The following is a 24107-nucleotide window of genomic DNA, read 5'->3' on the forward strand; positions in this document are numbered from 1 at the left end:
GAATGGGCCAAAATACCAGCAACAGTGTGTGAAAACCTTGTGAAGACTTACAGAAAACGTTTGACCTCTGTCATTGCCAACAAAGGGTATATAACAAAGTATTGAGATAAAATTTTGTTATTGACCAAATATTTATTTTCCACCATAATTTGCAAATTAATTAATTAAAAATCCTACAATGTGATTTTCTGTTTTTTTTTGTTGCTAATTTTGTCTGTCATAGTTGAAGTGTACCTATGATGAAAATTACAGGCCTCTCTCATCTTTTTAAGTGGGAGAACTTGCACAATCGGTGGCTGACTAAATAATTTTTTTGCCCCACTGTATACTGGAAGTATTCAGAGCCCTTAACTTTTTCCGTTACAGCCTTATTCTAAAATTGATTCAATAGTTTTTTTCACTCATCAATCTACACACAATAGCACACAACGACAAAGCAAAACCAGGCTGTAACGTAACACAATGTTGAACAATTAGAGGGGTCTGAATACTTTCCGAATGCACAGTATATAAATATATATATATTCAGACTCAGGCAGTGTGGGGTATTATATATATACCATTTAGAAATACTGCAACAAAAAAAGAACCACACTGCCTGAGGCTCTGTTTCTCCTCCATTTCAACAACAAAATAAATATAGCAACAATGGTGCTGGGGAAAACAGTGGCGCTGCTTCCCATGATGTGGATTTGATATTTGACCCCTTTCCTGCAGTGGAATGACCAAAGCCTAATTAATAAACATTATTTCAAAAATCCTGCCGCTGTGATGTATATAAAGTGTAATATTGGGACGCAAGCTCAATAGGTAATACATTTCAACTCTATATCTGATATGGTATGGCGGCAGGTAGCCTCGTGGTTAGAGTGTAGGACTAGTAACCGAAAGGATGCGAGATTGACTCCCCGAGCCGACAAGGTAAAAATCTGTCATTCTGTCCCTGAACAAGACAGTTAACCCACTGTTCCTAGGCCGTCATTGAAAATAAGAATTTGTTCTTAAAACTGACTTGCCTAGTTAAATAAATGTACAGGTGTCTTGTTTTTTGTAAGCCTATAACCATGTGTGTGAGGTGTATACTTTTGTTTCCAAGTAGATTTGTTTACGACTACCAAGAAACGCTCTGTGTGACCCTGATTTAGCCCACTCCAGTGAAAAATTTAAAGGGCACCATCCTTAAAGTATATTGTATAACCTAGCACAGTATGCACAGTAGAGTACACATGCGCACAAACGCACGCGCACACATGCACACACACCCTATCTCCTGGTGCAAAGGGGCAGGTTAGCGATGAGGGGTTCAGTTAGTGGCTTTTACATTTCCAATGAATGAATGACTTACAACTGTGGACGACTGCAGCTGTTTCTGATTTGAGGGAACAAAGAAGGGGGGGAACGGCAGCGATCTGAGCGATTGTTGCTCTGGACTGGGCTTCACTTGGTTAATGGGCCAAAATCTCTCAGGAATTACACAGATGTAGCTGAGTGTGTGTGTGTGTGTGTGTGTGTGTGTGTGTGTGTGTGTGTGTGTGTGTGTGTGTGTGTGTGTGTGTGTGTGTGTGTGTGTGTGTGTGTGTGTGTGTGTGTGTGTGTGTGTATATATATAGGGGGCTGGGGAGCAACAGGATATGTCTAGGTCTACAGGCATATAATCCAGCTGTAGAGAGAGAAAGCGAGGAGGGTAGAGGAGTTACTGCTTGCCAGATCTGAATGATAGCAGAGGTCAGCTCATTTGGGGATGAGAGGAGGAGAGGATGAGAGGAGGAGAGGAGGAGAGGATGAGAGGAGGAGGGGAGTGCAGTGTTTCAGATTCCACAGATTTAATCCAGGGAGAGAGGGAGAAGATTAACTCCCAATGACATGCTTAGACGAACCCTTACTTATAAGGGGCTTTAAAAAACCACAGTCACTAAGTGGAAGATCTGAAATTGTACCCTATTACCTATATAGTGCACTACTTTTGACAAGGGCCCATAGTAGGCTCTGGTCAAAAGTAGTGTGTTCTGTAAATCAAATCAAATGTTATTGGTCACATGCACATGGTTAGCAGATGTTAATGCGGGTGTAGGGAAATGCTTGTGCTTCTAGTTCCGACAGTGCAGTGATATCTAACAAGTAATCTAACAAATTCCCCAACAACTACCCAATACACAAATCTAAAGGGGTGAATGAGAATATGTACATACAGTGGGGAAAACAATATGAGATACACTGCCGATTATGCAGGTTTTCCTACTCACAAAGCATGTAGAGGTCTGTAATTTTTATCATAGGTACACTTCAACTGTGAGAGACGGAATCTAAAACAAAAATCCAGAAAATCACATTTGTATGATTTTTAATTAATTTGCATTTTATTGCATGACATAAGTATTTGATACATCAGAAAAGCAGAACTTAATATTTGGTACAGAAACCTTTGTTTGCAAATACAGAGATCATACGTTTCCTGTAGTTCTTGACTAGGTTTTCACACCCTGCAGCAGGGATTTTGGCCCACTCCTCCATACAGACCTTCTCCAGATCCTTCAGGTTTCGGGGCTGTCGCTGGGCAATACGGACGGACTTTCAGCTCCCTCCAAAGATGTTCTATTGGGTTCAGGTCTGGAGACTGGCTAGGCCACTCCAGGACCTTGAGATGCTTCTTACGGAGCCACTCCTTAGTTGCCCTGGCTGTGTGTTTCGGGTCGTTGTCATGCTGGAAGACCCAGCCACGACCCATCTTCAATGCTCTTACTGAGGGAAGGAGGTTGTTGGCCAAGATCTCGCGATACATGGCCCCATCCATCCTCTCTCAATACGGTGGGTCAGTCGTCCTGTCCCCTTTGCAGAAAATCATCCCAAAAGAATGATGTTTCCACTTCCATGCTTCACGGTTTGGATGGTGTTCTTGGGGTTGTACTCATCCTTCTTCTTCCTCCAAACACGGCGAGTGGAGTTTAGACCAAAAAGCTCTATTTTTGTCTCATCAGACCACATGACCTTCTCCCATTCCTCTTCTGGATCATCCAGATGGTCATTGGCAAACTTCAGACGGGCCTGGACATGCGCTGGCTTGAGCAGGGGGACCTTGCATGCGCTGCAGGTGTTATGTGTTGCTAATGGTTTTCTTTGAGACTGTGGTCCCAGCTCTCTTCAGGTCATTGACCAGGTCCTGCCGTGTAGTTCTGGGATGACCCCTCACCTTCCTCATGATCATTGATGCCCCACGAGGTGAGATCTTGCATGGAGCCCCATCTTGAACTTCTTCCATTTTCGAATAATTGCGCCAACAGTTGTTGCCTTCTCACCAAGCTGCTTGCCTATTGTCCTGTAGCCCATCCCAGCCTTGTGCAGGTCTACAATTTTATCCTTGATGTCCTTAAACAGCTCTCTGGTCTTGGCCATTGTGGAGCGGTTGGAGTCTGTTTGATTGCGTGTGTGTCATTTATACAGGTAACGAGTTCAAACAGGTGCAGTTAATACAGGTAATGAGTGGAGAACAGGAGGGCTTCTTAAAGAAAAACTAACAGGTCTGTGAGAGCTGGAATTCTTACTGGTTGGTAGGTGATCAAATACTTATGTCATGCAATAAAATGCAAATTAATTACTTAAAAATCATACAATGTGATTTTATGGATTTTTGTTTTAGATTCCTCCTCTCACAGTTACAGTGTACCTATGATAAAAATTACAGACCTCTACATGCTTTGTAAGTAGGAAAACCTGCAAAATCGGCAGTGTATCAAATACTTGTTCTCCCCACTGTATAAGTATATGGATGAGCGATGGCCGAGCGGCATGGGCAAGGTGCAATAGATGGTATACAATACAGTATTTTCATGTGATAAGAGTAATGTAAGATATGTGAACATGATTAAAGTGGAATCATTTAAAGTGCCATTGTTTAAAGTGACTAGTGATCTATTTATTAAAGTGGTCAGTGATTGGGTCTCAACGTAGGCAGCAGCCTCTCTGAGTTAGTGAATGCTGTTTAGCAGAGGGCTGAGCACACACCCTTGTGGGGCGTTGAGGATCAGCAAAGTGGAGATGTTGTTTCCTACCTTCACCACCTGCATGAGCCCTAGTGAAAATCCCCACTATTTCAACAGATACACATCAAGGTAACCTTATTTGAAAGACCAGTGGACGTTTAAGAAGCAAAACACCTCCACTCCCCTCTAAGCAACATTTTGTTTCCTGCTGCTATTGGACGCAGCCTAGCCGTCCCCCAGAGGCTCCTGCTGCTGCACTGCAGCCTTGTAAAACATAGCAGGTCAGAATCACATGATCAGGGTCTGGGACTTGGACACTGAAGCAGGGGCTGGGGTGGAACTGGGGTTTAGTATGGAGCAGATGAAGACGGGTGTCAGAGTACAGTAGAGCACAATATAGTACAGTACAGTTCAGTGCAGAGTAGTTATGGTGGGGTTAACTCTCTACAACTAACGAGGAACAAATATAGAAGAATGAATAAGTGAAAGAAAGCAAAGATGTAAAAGAGGGCAAAGTTTGTCTGTCCATTCCCCCATACTGTACCTCTCTCTGCTCCCTCTCTCTCATCTGTCACCTCTTTCCCTGTTCTTTCCATCCATCCCTCATTCCAAGTCTCCTCTTGTCTTTTTCAGTCCTGCATTCTCACCTCTGGCCAGCCTTGAAGCCCCAGTCCAGAGTGAGGCCTTCTCCCTCTCCCCTTTGTGATCTGACAGATAGCCTTCAATAGAAGAAGAGAGAAAATAACACTTTTTTCAGCTATGCTGTTTTCTCCTCACCTGGCTGGCTAAGGGTCTCTCTCTCTCTCTCTCTTTCTCTTTCTCTCTCTCTCTCTCTCTCTCTCAAAGTAGATAATAAACAAAAGTGAAATAAACAATACAAATGAACAGTAAACATTACACTCACAAAAGTTCCAAAAAAACAAAGACATTTCTAATGTCATATTATGTGCTAATAGTTAACTAAATAGTTAAATAAATAAACATAAATATGGGTTGTATTTACAATAGTCTCTCTTTTTCATACACACACACTCTTTCTCTATCACTCTTTCTCAGATTGTTAAACCAAATCTCTCACTCTCTCTCTCCCTCCCTCCCCCTCTCACTCTCTATCTCTGTCTTCCCTCGCCCTCAGATTGCTCGGTCCACTCTCTCTATCCTCTCTGGTTTTCGCTAAGCGTTCCAAGCAGTTCCCAGGAGGGTGTCTTGGGCTTTCTAGGAGGCCTGTCAGACTAATAGATTTCATTTTTTCTACCCATCTGTGTGCAGCGCCCAAATGCCTCCCCGTTCCTATGACTTTGAGTTTGAGTAGAGGGGCTGATGTTGCAGGAGGGGTAAAAGGGTCTATTGGACTCTGTCCAACTGTTATACAGAGATAAATATTCTGTATTCATTTATCAAACCATGTGAGTGAATTAAATAATAATAATAATACAAATAATATATGCCATTTAGCAGACGCTTTTATCCAAAGAGACTTAAATCATATTGGCTTAGGCCAATGCGTGTTCACGTGTATCCAGAAGTATGTGCTGTTGTTGAATGCAGTACGGGTAAGGATTTCTGTACTGTATAATACAGTACATTCGGAAAGTATTCACACCCCTTGACTTTTTCCACATTTGGTTACATTACAGCTTTATTCTAAAGTTGATTAAATAAAGACAAATCCTCAACAATTTACACACAATGGCCCAGAATGACAAAGCAAAAACTGTTTTTTAGAAATTGTATCAAATGTATTGAAAATGAAAAAACAGAAATACCCTATTTACATAAGTATTCAGACCCTTTGCTATGAGACTCAAAATTGAGCTCAGGTGTATCCTGTTTCCATTGATTATCCTTGAGATGTTTAGTACAACTTGATTGGAGTCCATCTGCGGTAAATTCAATTGATTAGACATGATTTGGAAAGGCACACACCTGTCTATATAAGGTCCCACAGTTGACAGTGCATGTCAGAGCAAAAAGCAAGTCATGAGGTCAAAGGAATTGTTAGAAGAGCTCCGAGACAGGGTTGTGTCGAGGCACAAATCTGGGGAAGGGTACCAAAACATTTCTGCAGCATTGAAGGTCCCCAAGAACACAGTGACCTCCATCATTCTTAAATGGAAGAAGTTTGGAACCACCAAGACTCTTCCTAGTGTCTGGCTGCCCAGCCAAATTGAGCAATCAGAGGAGAAGGACCTTGATCAGGGAGGTGACAAAGAACCTGATTGTCACACTGACAGAGCTCTAGAGTTCCTCTGTGGAGATGGGAGAAACTTCTAGAAGGACAACCATCTCTGCAGCATTTCACCAATCAGGCCTTTATGGTTGATTGGTCAGACGGAAGCCACTCCTCAGTAAAATACACATGACAGCTCTCTTAGAGTTTGCCAAAAAGCACCTTAAAACTCTCAGACCATGAGAAACAAGATTCTTTGGTCTGATGAAACCTAGATTGAACTCTTTGGCCTGAATGCCAAGCGTCACGTCTGGAGGAAACCTGGCACCATCCCTATGGTGAAGCATGGTAGTGCCAGCATCATCCTGTGGAGATGTCTTTCAGCAACAGGGACTGGGAGACTTGTCAGGATCGAGGCAAAGTACAGAGTGATCCCTGATGAAAACCTGCTCCAGAGTGCTCAGGACCTCAGACTGGGGCGAAGGTTTATCTTCCAACAGGACAATGACCCTAAGCACACAGCCAAGAGAATGCAGGAGTGACTACAGGACAAGTCTCTGAATGTCCTTGTGTGGCCCATTTAGAGCCCGGACTTCAACCTGATCAAACATCTCTGGAGAGACCTGAAAATCGCTGTGCAGCAACGCTCCCCATCCAACCTGACAGAGCTTGAGAGGATCTGCAGAGAAGAATGGGAGAAACTCCCCAAATACAGGTGTGCCAAGCTTGTAGCGTCATATCTAAGAAGACTTTTGACATGTTGTGGTGCTTGTGTGCAAAGTTGTTTCCGCAGGTCGTAAAAAAGCTACATAATTATTGTCATGACAAGAGCTGAATTAAATGTAAAAGTCTTTGAAAATAAAACCGCTTGCGGTACTCTCACTGCTATGTTGACATTTCACAGAGATTTTTACAGATTTTCTGAGCAATCTTTGAAAAATAAGAAGAATTTTGCATATATATTAAAACTGTACAGTAAAATATGAAAATACTACACGTCATGTCTCAAAATCGATATCTATCTTACCTCTATTGTTTTATGTCCTCCGGATTCCAGAAGAACGATGACGAGTTCAACGGGAGCCTGGCAGTTTTCCTTTCTGCTATTTTCCAGATTTTTTGACCACTTTTTTTTGCCTGGCCTTCATTGATCTAGTCCCACTAAACTTGGTCGTCCTACAAGGGTAAAAACGGCAATAACCTTCAAACGCATTATGATAGAGACATGAGGCTTGGGAACACTGGTTTTCTTAGGTGAGTATCTACAGTATTAACACATTTTACCCACTGGTCATAATATGCATTTTCGATTGGACATCCTACCATTTATAAGCCATATACAGTATAGAGCAATATATGGCTCTGTGACTGTGTAGGCCTATCTATGTGATTTTGTGCTTTTCTGCACACTGTCTGTACTATCATATGGGTTACTCTAGCTGTAAGCTTGGCTGCCTGTGTATGGACTATTCTACTGAGAAACTGCCAAAGACCTGATAGGGACTACCTACCTCCCTAGCTCCCCCACTACACCTCTTCCTCCTCGCCCCCAATGTCACATCACATCTCCCGGAACCCTGAGAAAAGGACAAGGGCAAGGGCGCACCACATGGCTCAGTGCGGCTCGCTAACCGGCAGGCAGGCACACAGACACTAAAGGTTACCTGCCTAGAGAGCGGGGCTAGAGGACAGACAGGTCACACACAGACGTGGAAACATGAGCACAAACGTTCTGAAATTCAGAAATGCACTCCCTTGCTTGTCACATGCTTGCGTCGGCATATTACATGAACTCTCTGATCCTCATCCTCCCACAGTGCATTGCAGACATACACAAGCCCGGTCGCACGCACGGTCGCACACACGTACACCAAAAAGTTTCTGAGAGGGCTCAATTGCGTCCAAGGAGTTGTTGGGTTTGACCTAAGAACAGGTAAGCCAATATCGCCACCTGCTGGTAGATGTCAGAATTGGTCTCTAACATCATGTGAATAGTTCAAGAATAACGGTGTAGCGGTTTTCAGGAAGGAATTAAACAAATGTATTTGCAGTTTCATTTCACAAGTGATGTTTATTACCAAGGCTACATATCAAATTATACACCCTATTGCCTCAATAGTTAAATAAAGGTTCATTACATTTTTTATACAACAAAAATAGTCCAGGGCTCTGGTCAAAAGCAGCACACTTTTTGGAAACTAACTTTCTGGAGTTAGTCATTTAGCAGACACTCTTATCCAGAGCGACTTAAAATGAGCACATTCATCTTAAGATAGCTCGGTAAGACAACCACACATCACATTCTGCAGGGCTGTTCCAATTCTTCCTGATTTACCCCAATTTGCCCACAGCTTACAAATAGTATTTTATACGTCCACTTAGGCGATCAAGTCATTACATTGGTTAATGGACAGCAGAGGGGCTCCTGGGAGGCTCAGGCTCTTTCTCAATTGATCTGTCTAAGGTTCCTCGCATGCTCTTTCCTCCTCGTCTGACTCTCAAAACACGTGGGTGAAGAAGGTCCGAGGGGAGGGAGCTTGGATCTTCTCCTCCAATACGGTTGAGAAGGAGACAAGGAGACAAGGAGACAGAATTGAGGAATCGGGGGAAAAAACATGAATTAAGGAAGAGCCGCGGAATATGCCCACTGGACTGGAGAAGAATGCAGTCGAAAGCATGGACCTCTATCCAAGGATTAAGGTCAAAGAGTAGTATTACATGCATACACAGCATTCTGTCAAACCCAATATGTTTGTTTGAAGAGGGGATAACAGCAAAGGGATATTGAAACAAGTTAATACCATACATATGACAAGCACACGGGGAGACGGACAATGCAATATATGAGCAGCACAAATGAAAAATACCCCGTTCCAACATGAGCAGTAGCCCCCCCGTACAGTAACAATGGCAGAGAACAGAACATCATATCAGTTTCCTGCATCCCACGAAGAGCTTTCGAAACCGTAATCTAGAGAAATGGAGGGCTTCAGAGGCGCTGTCTTAAAGTTCAGTGATCCACACCATGTCTGCATGCAGCCCTCTCCTTTCCCAGAGGACAGAGAGAAAAACAGCACAGAGGGAGGGAGGGAGGGAGGGAATAAAGGACAGATACAGTACAGAGAAAGGGAGGAGAGAGAGGAGGAAACAGAAAAATAACTGTTTAGAAGGACCGAGCTCAAGGGAGAAAACAGAGACTTTGTCTTAATATAGAAGCTTTTAAGCGAAGGTCAAGGGAGCAATGCTTCTACTTCTACGTGTGCTTCAGGGGACTTTCCATCTTATAACCCCACTGAACGATAGAATACACTTCTTATTTGGAAAGAATCAACCCACTGGGCACAGACGTCAATTGGACACACCTACTCATTCTACATTATAGAATAATAGTGAAGACATCAAAACTATGAAATAACACATGGAAGAATGTAGTAACCAAAAAGGTGTTAAACAAATAAAAAAATATATATATATATTTGAGATTCTTCCCAGTAGCCATCCTTTGCCTTGATGACAGTTTTGCACACTATTGGCATTCTCTCAACCAGCTTCATGAGTTGGTCACCTGGTATACAATAAGTTAATTTGTGGTATTTCTTTCCTTCTTAATGCATTTGAGCCAATCAGTTGTTGTGACAAGGTAAGGTTGCTATACAGAACATAGCCCTATTTGGTAAAAGTCCATATTATGGCAATAACATCTCAAATAAGCAAAGAGAAACGACAGTCCATTATTACTTAAAGACATGAAGATCAGTCAATTCGGAAAATGTCAAGAACTTAGAAAGTTTCAAGTGCAGTCACAAAATCCATCAAGCGCTATGATGAAACTGGCTCTCATGAGGACCGCCAGGGGAAAGAAAGACCCAGAGTTCCCTATACTGCAGAGGATAAGTTCAATAGAGTTACCAGCCTCAGAAATCTGCAATTAATTGCACCTCAGATTGCAGCCCAAATAAATGCTTCACAGAGTTCAAGTAACTGTTATTGACACGAGGGGAGACAGAGAGCTGGTTTCAAGCACAGGGCGCTTGCAAAGGACCACACGAGGAGGCATGTAGCTGGGTCCAGGGGCAGGCAGAAGGTCATACACAGGGGTCCAAAAGGGCAACAGTACAGGCAGGGAAAAGGCTAGTAGCGTAATCCAGGAGATCAGGCAGGAGATCAGGCAATAGGTAGATAACAGGAAATCCGATAGGCTAAAGTACAGGCAGGGAATCGGCAAAAGGCGTCATTTGTGAGGCAGGCAAAAATGATCATACATGGGAGGCATCAATCACGGGAAACCCAGTGCTCTGAAAGCCGTGTGTCACAAAACAAACAATACATCACAGTGATGGGGTGCAAAGAACTGAACTAAATAGCGTGTGATAATGACATACAGGTGCGTGAACAGGTGATTGGGATCTGGAGAGTGAGCTGCGTTCAGGGGATCCAAGTGTTTGAGGGTGTGAGTTGGAAGCAGACGTTACAGTAACAGACACATCTCAACATCAACTGTTCAGAGGAGACTGCGTGAATCAGGCCTTCGTGGTCGAATTGCTGCAAAGAAACCACTACTAAAGGACACCAATAATAAGAAGAGACTTGCTTGGGCCAAGAAACAAGAGCAATGGACATTAGACCGGTGGAAATCTATCCTTTGGTCTAATGAGTCCAAATTTTAGATTTTTGGTTTCAACCCATGTGTCTTTGTGAGACGCAGAGTAGGTGAACTGATGATCTCTGCATGTGTGGTTCCTACTGTGAAGCATGGAGGAGGAGGTGTGATGGTGTGGGGGTGCATTTGACCAAAAAGGAGAGTGGATGGAGTGCTGCATCAGATGACCTGGCCTCCGCAATCACCCGACCTCAACCCAATTGAGATGGTTTGAGATGAGTTGAACCGCAGAGTGAAGGAAAAGCAGCACTCCAGGTGACTACCTCATGAAGCTGGTTGACAGAATGCTAAGAGTGTGCAAAGCTGTTATCAAGGCAAAGGGTGGCTACTTTGAGGAATCTCCAATGTAAAATATATTTTGATTTGTTGAACACTTTTTTTGAGTTATTACATGATTCCATGTGTGCTATCTGATGGTTTTGATGTCTTCACTATTATTCTACAATGTAGAAAATAGTAAAAATAAAGAAAAACCCTTGAATGAGTAGGTGTGTCCAAACTTTTGACTGGTACTGTATGTTTTTGTTATTGTTTTTCTATCCTATTGGTTTCTGCGTAATTGAACTGAAATGACGTGGAAAAAACATTGATTCAACCAGTGTGTGACCAGTGGGATGTGTCATGCTGATGTGCTGTATATTATACAGTAGTGAAATGTCAAATTCTGACAACCACTAAGGTCAAATAACATGTTATATGATTGTCAAACTGATGAGGAGGCCATTTCTTAAAGGGCACCGTCCGAAAAGTAAATTGTATAACCTACACCAGTATGCACAGAGGCAGAGTACTTAATATCGAAGTTTTCATCCTTTAATCTGAATGTCAAGAGAGCAATGCTTCTACAGTATTTCTATTTCTGCTTCGGGGGATCTGCCTTTTTATTCCCCACTCAGCTTTAAAATACACTGCTTATTAGGTAAGAATCAAGAACTGATAAGAATTATGTATGCTACCAGTGGAGGCTGGTGAGGGGAGGACGGCTCATAATAATGGATGGAATGGCGTTAATAAAATGGTATCAAATATATGGAAAACCAGGTGTTTGATGGGTTTTTGATACCATTCCATTGATTCCATTCCAGCCATTACTATGAGCCCGTCCTCCCCATTTAAAGTGCCACCAGCCACCACGGATGGCCGCTCAACTTTTATTATCTATTCGACAGCACTGATCAAACACACGTAGGGTTAAAGGTCAGAGGTCAAATCATTGACAGCCGCAAAGGTCAAATGACATGCTATATGATCGTCACCTTGGTCTGTTGTGAAGCAACCAAGCAGAGGAGGAAGAAATAAGAAAATAACAAGAATGCCTTGAGGGACGGGTATGGAGAATGAGGGACGGGTATGGAGAATGAGGGACGGGTATGGAGAATGAGGGACGGGTATGGAGAATGAGGGACGGGTATGGAGAATGAGGGATGGGTATGGAGAATGAGGGACGGGTATGGAGAATGAGGGACGGGTATGGAGGTGAGCTGACTGACATCAATGGCTGGAATGGATTGAGCGGAATGGTATCAAACTCATGGCAACCATTAGTTTGATGTGTTTGATCCAATACCAACTACCACAGACCACATGACATTAACATTTCCTGGATCTACACCTAATGGTGTGAAGTTGGTTGAACAGGCGATGGGGGATGGAGGGATAGGAAGGTGGAGGTTAGGTCCTCCTGTTTCCAAGCAGAAGACAAGAGCATCGGAGGTGAGGAGCCAATGGGAAGTGGGTGTAGCGCGGGGAGAGGAGATGATGTGTGGGCGTGGGCGGTGGAGCTGGTATTTCTGCCCTGTCACATCGCGTTAGTGTGCTGCCGAGCACGACTGCTGAGCACACTGCTCTGGACAGGCTCTGTACACTGCACGCCGCACTAACGCACACAGATATGCACGCTCAAGGACGACACACACACACACACACACACAGGGCTACAAATGAATATACAAGGACATATACATACGTATGAGTGCACAAGGTCGCAAAAGCACACACACACATGCACACACACACACATGGACACAGACATGCCTAGGTCCACATATGAGCGCAACAGGAAACACGGGTTTCCATCAAACTGTCTTGTTGGGGATGAAAAGCTGTGGGTGATGACTTGGTGCACATGAAAACACTTTTTTCGCATATGTTTCCATGTACCGAATAAAAAACAGAAGTTCAATGCATTTCCATCACATTTTCAACTTTACTGATATGGTTTGGTGACAAAAACTGTTGTGATAAAAAGCTAACTTGGCCCATCTTGTCTTGGTGCATGCTCTCTAGACAACAGTTCGCTGATAAATTGAAGAGGGTAGGATAAGAGCAAGATCATTTATATTTCATAATTGGCAGGCAAACACGATCATCCTGTCCCCAGCATACAAATAACACCCTCAATATTAATTGGATATTTGCATCATGCTCATCACCATTCACTTAACCATGTGAAGTTCTGCATAAATGATTCCATCTGCCAAATAAACTCTTTCTGCTTTTCCACGTCCCACGTCGTGGTGGGAGGACAACACAACATATCATCGAAAAGTGCAAATCAATTCCAGAACAACAAGCAAAGGACCTTGTGAAGATGCTGGAGGAAACAGGTACAAAACTATCGATATCCACAGAAAAATGAGTCCTATATCAACATAACCTGAAAGGCCGCTCAGCAAGGAAGAAGCCACTGCTCCAAAACCGCCATAAAAAAGCCAGACTACAGTTTGCAACTGCACATGGGGACAAAGATCATACTTTTTGTAGAACTGTCCTCTGGTCTGATGAAACAAAAAAACTGCTTGGCCATAATCACCATCATTATGTTTGGAGGAAAAGGGGGAGGCTTGCAAGCCAAAGAACACCATCCCAACTGTGAAGCACGGGGGTGGCAGCATCATGTTGTGGGGGTGGCAGTATCATGTTGTGGGGGTGCTTTGCTGCAGGAGGGACTGGTGCACTTCACAAAATAGGTGGCATCATGAGGTAGGAAAATGATGTGGATATATTGAAGCAACATCTCAAGACATCAGTTAAACATCAAGTTAAAGCTTGGTCGCAAATGGGTCTTCCAAATGGACATTGACCCCAAGCATATTTTCAAAGTTGTGGCAAAATGGCTTAAGGACAACAAAGTCAAGGTATTAGAGTGGTCATCACTAAGCCCTGACCTCAATCCTATAGAACATTTGTGGGCAGAACTGAAAAAACGTGCGCGAGCAAGGAGGCCTACAAACCTGACTCAGTTACACCAGCTCTGTCAGGAGGAATGGGCCAAAATTCATCCAACTTATTGTGGGAAGCTTGTGGGAGGCTACCCGAAACGTTTGACCCAAGTTAAAGAGTTTAAAGGCAATGCTACAAAATACTAATTGAGTGTATGTAAACTTCTGACCCACTGGGAATGTGATGAAAGAAATAAAAGCTGAAATAAATCATTCTCTCTACTATTATTCTGACATTTCACATTCTTAAAATAAAGTGGGGATCCTAACTGACCTAAGACAGGGAATTTTTACTAGGACTAAATGTCATGAATTGTGAAAAACTGAGTTTAAATGTATTTGGCAAAGGTGTATGTCAACTTCCGACTTCAACTGTATTTCCCTAACAAAATAATATCCACCCATTTGCCATTTTCATCAGGCTTGTCTCAATTTTTTTTATGCATTAGGTAATACTTTCCAAAAAATTGTTGGATTTAAACATGGTTTGAGAGAGAGAGAGAGAGAGAGAGAGAGAGAGAGAGAGAGAGAGAGAGAGAGAGAGAGAGAGAGAGAGAGAGAGGGAGAGAGAGAGAGAGGTACCACTTTTACACAGTAGCAGTCCTGCGGTTCTGATAAAAGAGGAAGGGAGAGAAGGAGAAAGGGAGGGAGAGGGCACAGCAGAGTGACCCGTGTTCTCTAGCAACTCCATAGACTGAGGAGTACTGTCCAGTGAGGGGCTACCATAGTAGAATTAAAGGGGCTTTGGCTGTTCTAGCCATTGTATTTCTATGGTAGGCACTAAGCTAGGTGTTACATGGGTTACAGTCATTAGACCATTCCTTGCGCAACGACCGGCCCGGAGTCCGTATGTGGACTTCGAACTGATTCAATACGGCCCGCGGAATCATGCTCAGATCACATAAAGAATTTATGATAGTAAAGTTTTGAAAAACGTATTTGTTTACTCAAATTAAAAGCCCAATGAATACTCACCATTGTGTAATGATGTAACTCCCACCGCTTGTGGGACATTTATTTTGAAGACATAGTAACTGCACGAGGACAGTGACTGACAGGCTGACACACACGCCACAAATAGTAGCTAGCTAGAAATTGCGCAAAAAAATATTTTTCAAAGAAAAGGAAAGTAGAAAATTAATGTAGGGTGTTCCAGCAAGAGTGGACATCGAAATATTTATTTATTGAGATATAAGGAAAACTGTTTGCTTATTGTGCAAAGATAGCAACGCTGTCTTGAAAGACTACAACTTGTCCAGACACTTTGACCCGAGAAGAAAGAGCTGTTAGGAAATGTTTCTCTGTCAAGACGAACAGTGAGACGGCGTGTTGAGGACTTCGCAGAGAATATGGAACAACAGTTGAAAGACAAGGTAAAGGATTTCACCTATTTCTCCTTGGCCCTGGATGAGAGCAGTGATGCAAGTGACACGGTGCAATTATTGATATTCTTACGAAGCATACCCCCTGACTTTGAAATGACAGAGGAGCTTGCTTCAGTGCAGTCAATGAAGAGCACAGGGAAACATTTATTGGAGGTTAATAAGTGTGCGGCAAAGCTGGGACTGAGTTTTGAAAAGTTATCCAGTGTCCACTGATGGGTGCCCAAACTTCACAGGAAAAAACATTAGCCTTTTGAAAAGGATACAAGATCAAGTAGCTGAGCTGAACCCAGACCAGAAAATTGCATTAATTGCATGAATAATTGCATTATTCATCAAGAGGTGCTCTGTAAATGTGTTCTGAAAATGATCCATTTTGCGGATACAGTCACTAAAGTGGTAAACTTCATAAGAGCAAAATCTTTAAACCACATGCAGTTTGTCTCACTGTTGGAAGAGACAGAGTCGGGTCATGCAGATCTCCCCTACCACACAAACATGAAATGGCTGAGTTTGGGGAAGGTGCTTAAAAGTGTGTGGGACCTGAAGTCTGAAATGGCTGAGTTTTTGCAAATGAATGGAAAATATGTGGATTTCCCTCAACTGCAAGATAAAGAATGGTTGGCTGATTTTGCCTTCACCGTGGACATCATAGCCCTCATGAATGAACTGATTTCCGAACTACAAGGGAAGGGCCTTTTTGCACATCAGATGTAGAGCCTTGTCAAAGCCGTCAAGGGTAAATTACTCCTCCTGACCCGGCAAGTAGAAGCAGACAATCTCACCCACCTTCCGACACTACTAGTCGGTTCCCTATCAGATGACAACAATCTCACCCACCTTCCGACACTACTAGTCTGTTCCCTATCAGATGACAACAATCTCACCCACCTTCCGACACTACTAGTCTGTTCCCTATCAGATGACAACAATCTCACCCACCTTCCGACACTACTAGTCTGTTCCCTATCAGATGACAACAATCTCACCCACCTTCCAACACTACTAGTCTGTTCCCTATCAGATGACAACAATCTCACCCACCTTCCGACACTACTAGTCTGTTCCCTATCAGATGACAACAATCTCACCCACCTTCCGACACTACTAGTCTGTTCCCTATCAGATGACAACAATCTCACCCACCTTCCGACACTACTAGTCTGTTCTCTATCAGATGACACTACTAGTCTGTTCCCTATCAGATGACAACAATCTCACCCACCTTCCGACACTACTAGTCTGTTCCCTATCAGATGACACTACTAGTCTGTTCTCTATCAGATGACACTACTAGTCTGTTCTCTATCAGATGACACTACTAGTCTGTTCCCTGTCAGATGACCTTCCGACACTACTAGTCTGTTCCCTATCAGTTGACCAGCGGGAGAAGTATACATCGCTGCTGCATGCTTTGAACGGTGAGTTCTCATCGTTTTGAGGATTTCAAAGTGTTGGAGAATGACCTGCTGTTGGTTTCCTCTCCTTTCACCTTCAATGTGGATAACGCTCCCACTGACCTGCAACTTGAGCTTATCGATCTTCAGTCTGATGCAATGATTGGAGAACTATTCAAAACAATGCCACTAATGTGGTTCTATGCATCTCTCGATGAACAACCATTTCCAAAGATTAGGAGTCATGCTCAGCAGATGTTTGTACTGTTTGGGTCAACCTATATATGTGAACTGAAAATCAGTGATGAAATATAACAAGTCAGGCACAGATCATCTCTTACTGACTCTCACCTCTCAGCAATCCTGCGAATAGCGACGTCAGAAACTCTACCTGACTTCACTGCTCTAGTCAATACCCATCAGAGACTTCACACCGTTTGGGTGGTTTAAATGAAATGTTGAGCTCTCTCTCTTTCTTGTGTTTTTGTGCATACCCATACCCGTGACAAGAGTTCTGTCCGTGTACTTTTCCCTCTGTGTAGTTCATTGCATGTTTAATAATGAAAATACCTACCAAATGAGAACATGAATGTGGTTTATTTCTGTGCATGTTAAAAAAGTTAAATAAGTAGCATATCTGGATGTGACAGTAGATAGACAGTAGATATATCTGTCAACACAGGCATACACATGATGTATAATCCTGTAATATGATTCTGGCCCGCGATGGCACAAATCTATTATAATATGGCCCTCCATGGAAAATAATTGCCCAGGCCTGCATTAGACCATTATATCTACCCTACACACACTATTTGGTACACTCACATGCATGTTAATAACCTCTACTGGATCAGTGGGACCCCCGGGGATGGTTTAGCTAACACAGGCTAATGCGATTAGCATGAGGTTGTAAGTAACATGACAATTTCCCAGGACATAGACATACATATCTTATATTGGCAGAAAGCTTAAATTCTTGTTAATCTAACTGCACTGTCAAATTTACAGCAGCTATTACAGTGAAATAACACCATGCTATTGTTTGAGGAGAGTGCACAGTTATGAACTTGAAAAGTTATTAATAAACCAATTAGGCACATTTGGGCAGTCTTGCTACCAAATTTTGAACCGAGGTGCAATGGTTCATTGGATCAGTCTAAACTTTGCACATACGATGCTGCCATCTAGTGGCCAAGATCTAAATTGCATGTAGATTCCTAAGTCATATATTAGCCTTTCCAAGATGATGGGGGGGGGGGGAAACACGTTTTTTTCGTTGTATTATCTTTTACCAGATCTAATGTTATATTCTCCTACATTACATTCACATTTCCACAAACTTCAAAGTGTTTCCTTTCAAATGGAATCAAGAATATGCATATCCTTGCTTCAGGTCCTGAGCTACAGGCAGTTAGATTTGGGTATGTCATTTTAGACATCCTTAAGAGGTTCTTGTACAGTTACTGAAGTCACATTAAATGTTGTCTTTACTATGGATGAAGTGATATATGACATGCTATTTATCAAATCAATTCTCTGTAATTAATATTACCTGATTAAACTAATCATGTAAATGTAATTAACTAGGAAGCTGGGGCACCACGGAAGAATGGTTATAGATTCCTTTATAGCGCTGTTGTCTTCCGAATAAACTCTTAAAGACCTGGTAATCTTTTATATCAATAGCAGTCAATTATTAATCGTCACCTTATTCAGTCTCATCTGAACGTCATAGAATTCTTGGTTATCTTCATGAACCCTGGCTAACAAGTTGAATCAGCAATACAAAATTTGGTTTATTTACTTACTAAATATTGAAATAATCACACAGAATTACATCTACACAGGATGGATCATACATTGATTACTAATTATGTCATAAAAGAAAACGGCCCTAGCGGAAGAAACTGATATGACGGCTGGTTAGACAAAGAAAGGTGGTTGGGTTTTAATTAAAATGTGGGAAGACTGACGAACAAAAGGATTGGGTCTATCTGATCTTATGAAGCTATGCTATCGGAAATACCGAATCTTATGCATTCTAAATAACCGCCCATTCGGAAAAGGAAAATGCAAGAAATATATTTACTCTGAGCTACGCTTCGATAGATTGGTCGAAGATGGAAGGCTGGGTCGCCCAGCAGAGAACTCCCTTGTCCTTTGAAGAATATTTCTGGGCGGATACGTTGTAGTCTGTCATCTTGTGGTAGAACGAATACGTTGTAGTACCATCGTGGTGTGGTAGAACGGATACGTTGTAGTACCATCGTGGTGTGGTAGAACGGATACGTTGTAGTACTCTGTCGTTCTGAAGAGATTGTCCGTCCTTTCCAAGGCCATGTACGTTTACAGCTGCTGCTGCTAACTCAACGTCTAGGATGTATCACTTCTTTAGTGAATAAGAGTTCAAAGTTCATACCAAGTTGCCATACTATAAGCTCATGCTATATTCTGGCTGGTATAGTCGAAATTCCTCCTTCCAGCGTGGCGATCGTCACCTCCACGTTGAAATTCGCCCGTCTAAACGTATGGACATCAGTCCTCATGTCATCAGGAACACAATGTTAATTTCGTTAGGTTGTAGTCGTTCAACCATTCGCAACCAGAGCTCACACTGAGGTTGGCTTAGTTCGCCGTGAATTGAGTCATGGGGGCTCTTATAGAAATGTAGAAAAGGGGTTGGTTCATTATTTCCAACCAATGCCTATTCACGTATGCGTGGCCACTGAGCATATTTTACTTATGAAAACAATTCTCTCATTTTAAAAACTAAAATTACATTTAATCTTTTCACAAATAGTTTCATATTTCAACATTTAAATTGCACAACAATTCCATGTGAATCTGATAACTTGAATGTATAGACTTCCAAGATATAGTTTGTCATCCTATCATCAGTAATAATGTCTCAGACGACAACTGATATGACATCATATTTTTTAAGTACCAACGCATACTTTCAACTGGTTGGATTACATAAAGATAGTTATTTTCCCCAACCTTTTGATGTTACCATACTCGCTCTATGTTAACAAGAGTCCTTCCAAGAGTCCATTCTGTAGAGTAGAGAGAGAAAAGGGGGAAAGGTATTTATGGGGGTCATAACCCTCACCAACAGGGCAACTTCATGACAATGTGGAATAGTCAACCATGCACATCACTGAATAGTACATATTCACATCCTGCGTCTTTGTAGGCTAATATCAGTTCTGGGCAGAATATACAGGAAGAGGTGCCAAGATATCAGCTGGCTGGTTGTCAACCACGTGGAGCTGTCAGTGTACTGCAACAGTCCTGAACCCCAGCCTAGAGGGAGGCAGAGGGGACTACAGGTGTTGACTGGGGGATCCCTGAGACGTCTGGCAAGGGAAGAAAATACCCTGGGGGAGGGGTAAATATGCTACCTCTCTTTCCTCTCCTCTCTCCTAATCTACAGAGACAACCACTCAAACAGCCAACCTAAATTCAACTTCAGACAGAAACACGTATAGGAGCCTCCAAGGATTCACAGAGAGAGAGTGAGAGAGAGAGTTGGAGGGAGAAAGGGATGTGGGGGGAGGGAGAGGATGAGAGAGAGAGAGAGAGGATGAGAGGGGAGAAAGAGATGGGCAAGAGGGGGGAGGGAGAGGATGAGAGAGGGAGGGAGAGGATGAGAGGGGAGAAAGAGATGGGCAAGAGGGGGGAGGGAGAGGATGAGAGAGAGGGGGGGATGAGAGAGAGAGAGGGGTAGGGAGAGGATGAGAGAGAGAGAGAGGGTTAGGGAGAGGATGAGAGAGGGGTGAGAGAGAGGGGAGAGGGGTAGGGAGAGGATGGAGAGGGGGGGTGAGAGAGAGGGGGGGAGAGGATGAGAGAGAGAGGGGAGAGGGGTAGGGAGAGGGGGAGGGGGAGGGAGAGGATGAGAGAGGGGGGGTGAGAGAGAGGGGTAGGGAGAGGAGGAGAGAGAGAGGGGGGGGGGGTAGGGAGAGGATGAGAGAGGGGTGAGAGAGAGAGAGAGAGAGAGGGGTAGGGGGGGGGGGATGAGAGGGAGAGAGGGGGAGGGCAGAGAGAGAGAGAGAGAGAGAGAGGGGTAGGGAGAGGATGAGAGAGACAGCCAGCCAGTCGAGAGAGTGTTAAAAACTTTGGGCCGATAATCCTCTTTTTCTCTGTCTTTTCCTCTCCTCCAGTGAGGGAGCGGTTATGTAAAAGACATCTATAATTCTGTTCTATGAAACATCAAAGCCTTGCACCACCTCCTCACAATCTGAATATACTGTATGCTGTGTCCAGGGAAAAGATAGAGGGAGCTGAGAGGGAGGAGGTTTGAGCTAGAAATACTTCATGGGGAGATTTAGAAAGTTGGGAGATTTAAACTGTTTTACAACAATAATCATTTGAGGAATAATCACAAGGAACTGACAATGTAGGCCAACATGTTGGAATCGACAGGATCAAGGCATAATATTGATATATCCATGCACAGGATATTATGCATTATATAATTATAAGGGATTAATATAAGGATTAACATAAGGGTTTAGCATTTTTTTCTGTGGGTTACAAAAACGTACCTTGGGTAGAATGATTATTCGCTAAGTATGTCACAACCACAATATCCATTCCCTGTGTCTATGTAGCAAATCAAATCAAACTTTATGTAAAGTGCATTTTAAATCACAACTCACTTTACATTAAAACAATAAAATGAAAAAAGGAAAAGGGAGCAGTAAAAAGTATGAATAAAAAAACATAAACCAGGGCATCCAGAGTGACGCAGCGGTCTAAAGGCTCAGCATCGCAGCGCTAGAGGCGTCATTATCCTGGCCCTGACCGGGAGACCCATGAGGCGGCGCACAATTGTCCGGGTTAGTGGAGGGTTTGGCTGGCCCATCCCACTCTAGCGACTTGTGTGGCGGGCCGGTAGCATGTATGCTGACACGGTCGCCAGTTGTACGGTGTTGTCTCCGAAGAAATTGGTGCTTCTGGGTTAAGCGGGAAGTTTGTCGAGAAGCAGTGTGGCTTCGCATGGCTCTTGACCTTCGCCTCTTCTGAGTCCGTATGGGAGTTGCGGCGATAGGACAAGACTGTAACTACTCGTTGAATATCATGAAATTGGCGAGGTAAAAAGTAACAGAACAAAAAAAATGACATAAAACACAGAGGATGACGAAAATAACCACTGATTAAAGGCTATAAAGGTGAGGTTTTAAAAGTGATTTAAAAACTTCAATGGTGTCTGCCCCTCTTACCTGACAGGGCAATAACTGTTCCATAACCGGAGAGCTTTGATAGAGAATGCTCCACCCCCTGCTTTGGTTCTGCATTTAAGTACAGTAAGTGGACCAGCTCCTTGGGAGCAGAGCTCCCTCACTGGGGTTGTGTGGAACGAGCATGTCTGTCAGATATAACCAGGCAAGGCAAAGCAGAGGTTTTAAATATTAAGAGGAAGATCATAAAATCAGACCAATACCATACAGGCAGATGAAACTGGAGTGATGTGCTTTCTAGTGTTGGTTAAAATGCGAGCTGCAGTGTTTTGTATAAGTTGTAGGCTTTTAATAGTGCAGTATGTGCAGCTCGAGAGGAGGGCATTGCAGTAGTCCAATCGAGATTAAATAAACGCATGGAACAATTTTTCGGCATCTGGCTGAGGGATGAAGTGAAAAAAATGGAAATGTTTAGGATATGCCTTTTATGTGGTTGTCAAAAGTTAGGCCGGGGTCAAAGGTAACACCAAGGTTTTTAACGTCCATGTTTGGTGTAATGAGACAACCATTAATGTTGAGTGAGCGCTGAAACTTTGTTTGTGAGTTTCTTGTGGCCAAGTAGTATCATCAGTTTAAAACCATCCAGTTACTACCATCTGTTATGCACGGCAGGCTGACTGTAAAGTATCGTCTGGTTTAAAATACAATTGGGTGTCATCAGCATAGCAGTGAAAGTGTATGTTGTGCTAGTGGATGACATTTTCTAAGGGGTAGCATGTATAAGGAAAATAAAAGGGGTCCAAGCACAGAACCTTGAGGAACACCAAATTCAACCTTGGAACGTCAAATAAATTATTGCCTAGCTGAACAAATTGTTAGCGCTCAGAGAGGTAGGATTTGAACCAGTTAAGAATCTGTCCTCGTAGACCAACCAAGTCTTCCAACCTCCTAATAAGAATAGCAGTAGGTCATTCACTACCTTGACAAGCGCAGTCTGTGCTGTGAAATTGTCTAGAAGATACTGTTTGAATTTTTTAATTATGTAAACTGCTGGATTATGGTCTTCTCTAGTATCTGATGCAGAAAACGCTTTTGAAAAAGCTTCTACAATGATCCTAATGTATCTTTGGTCTGTTTTGAAACATATGAGTGTCGCCCAGCTTCCCCATTATCCCATGTGTATTTATGCCTGTGTTCTCTGTTTGTCTGTTGCCAGTTCAATTTGTTTTCGTGAAACCTACCAGCGTTTGTTCCCCTGCTCCTGTCTGTCTTGCTCCTGTTTTCTAGTCCTTCCCGGTTTTGACCCTTCTGCCTGCCCTGACCCTGAGCCTGCCTGTCGTTCTTTACCTTGCCCCACCTCACTAGATTATACACCCCTGCCTGACCTGACCCTGAGACTGAGACTGCCTGCCGTTCTGGACCTTTTGCACCCTCTCTGGATTACTGACCTCTGCCTGCCTTTGACCTGTCGTTTGCCTGCCCCTGTACAAGAAATAAACTTTTGTTTCTTTGACACCGTCTGCATCTGGGTCATACCTTAAACCTGATAATGGGTTTGATTAAATATGATTAAAATATTATATGCCAATCCCTCAGCTATAGTAACATAGTAAGCTATAGTAAGCAGAGAGGGTATTGCCATACCCTCTCTGCTCCGTTCTGAATAAGTAGAAGGCAAGGTGACCCCATCTCACCTCTGCTATTTTTATTGTCGATGGAGACCCTGGTCCAGGCAATTCGATAATTAAAAGAATTTACACCAATATATCTCAGTTCTTCAGATCACATTTACATTTTAGTCATTTCACCCTTATCCAGAGTGACTTACAGTAGAGAGTGCATGCATTTTCATTTTTTCACACTGGTCCCCAATGGGAATCAAATCCACAACCCTGGTGATGCAAGTGCTATGCTATACTGAACTGCACAGGACCACACGTCATCTCATTATACACTGACAATATCTTACTTCATCTAGACAATGTATCTCATCTCTCCCAAACGCTTTGAAGATCATAGACAAATTCAGCTCTATCTCAAGTTATAAAACGAATCTAACCAAATCTGACCTACTGCCCCCCCAAGAACCTGACAGAGGACCCCACCTCTACTTA

At 43.0% G+C, this 24107-nt stretch overlaps 1 pseudogene across 1 annotated transcript; it reads left to right on the top strand.

Annotated features, from left to right (window-relative positions):
- Nucleotides 1-12231: 12231 nt before the first annotated feature.
- LOC149976565 (general transcription factor II-I repeat domain-containing protein 2A-like) lies at nucleotides 12232-18480 on the top strand (annotated as a pseudogene). The gene is made up of 3 exons (XR_016487066.1): nucleotides 12232-12283; nucleotides 12446-12520; nucleotides 15617-18480. The product of XR_016487066.1 is annotated as a general transcription factor II-I repeat domain-containing protein 2A-like (transcript).
- Nucleotides 18481-24107: the final 5627 nt, after the last annotated feature.

The sequence above is a fragment of the Oncorhynchus mykiss genome, chromosome 16, assembly GCF_057628025.1.
Source record: "Oncorhynchus mykiss isolate SJ-2025 chromosome 16, ASM5762802v1, whole genome shotgun sequence".
In the NCBI taxonomy this organism is placed as follows: Eukaryota; Metazoa; Chordata; class Actinopteri; order Salmoniformes; family Salmonidae; genus Oncorhynchus; species Oncorhynchus mykiss.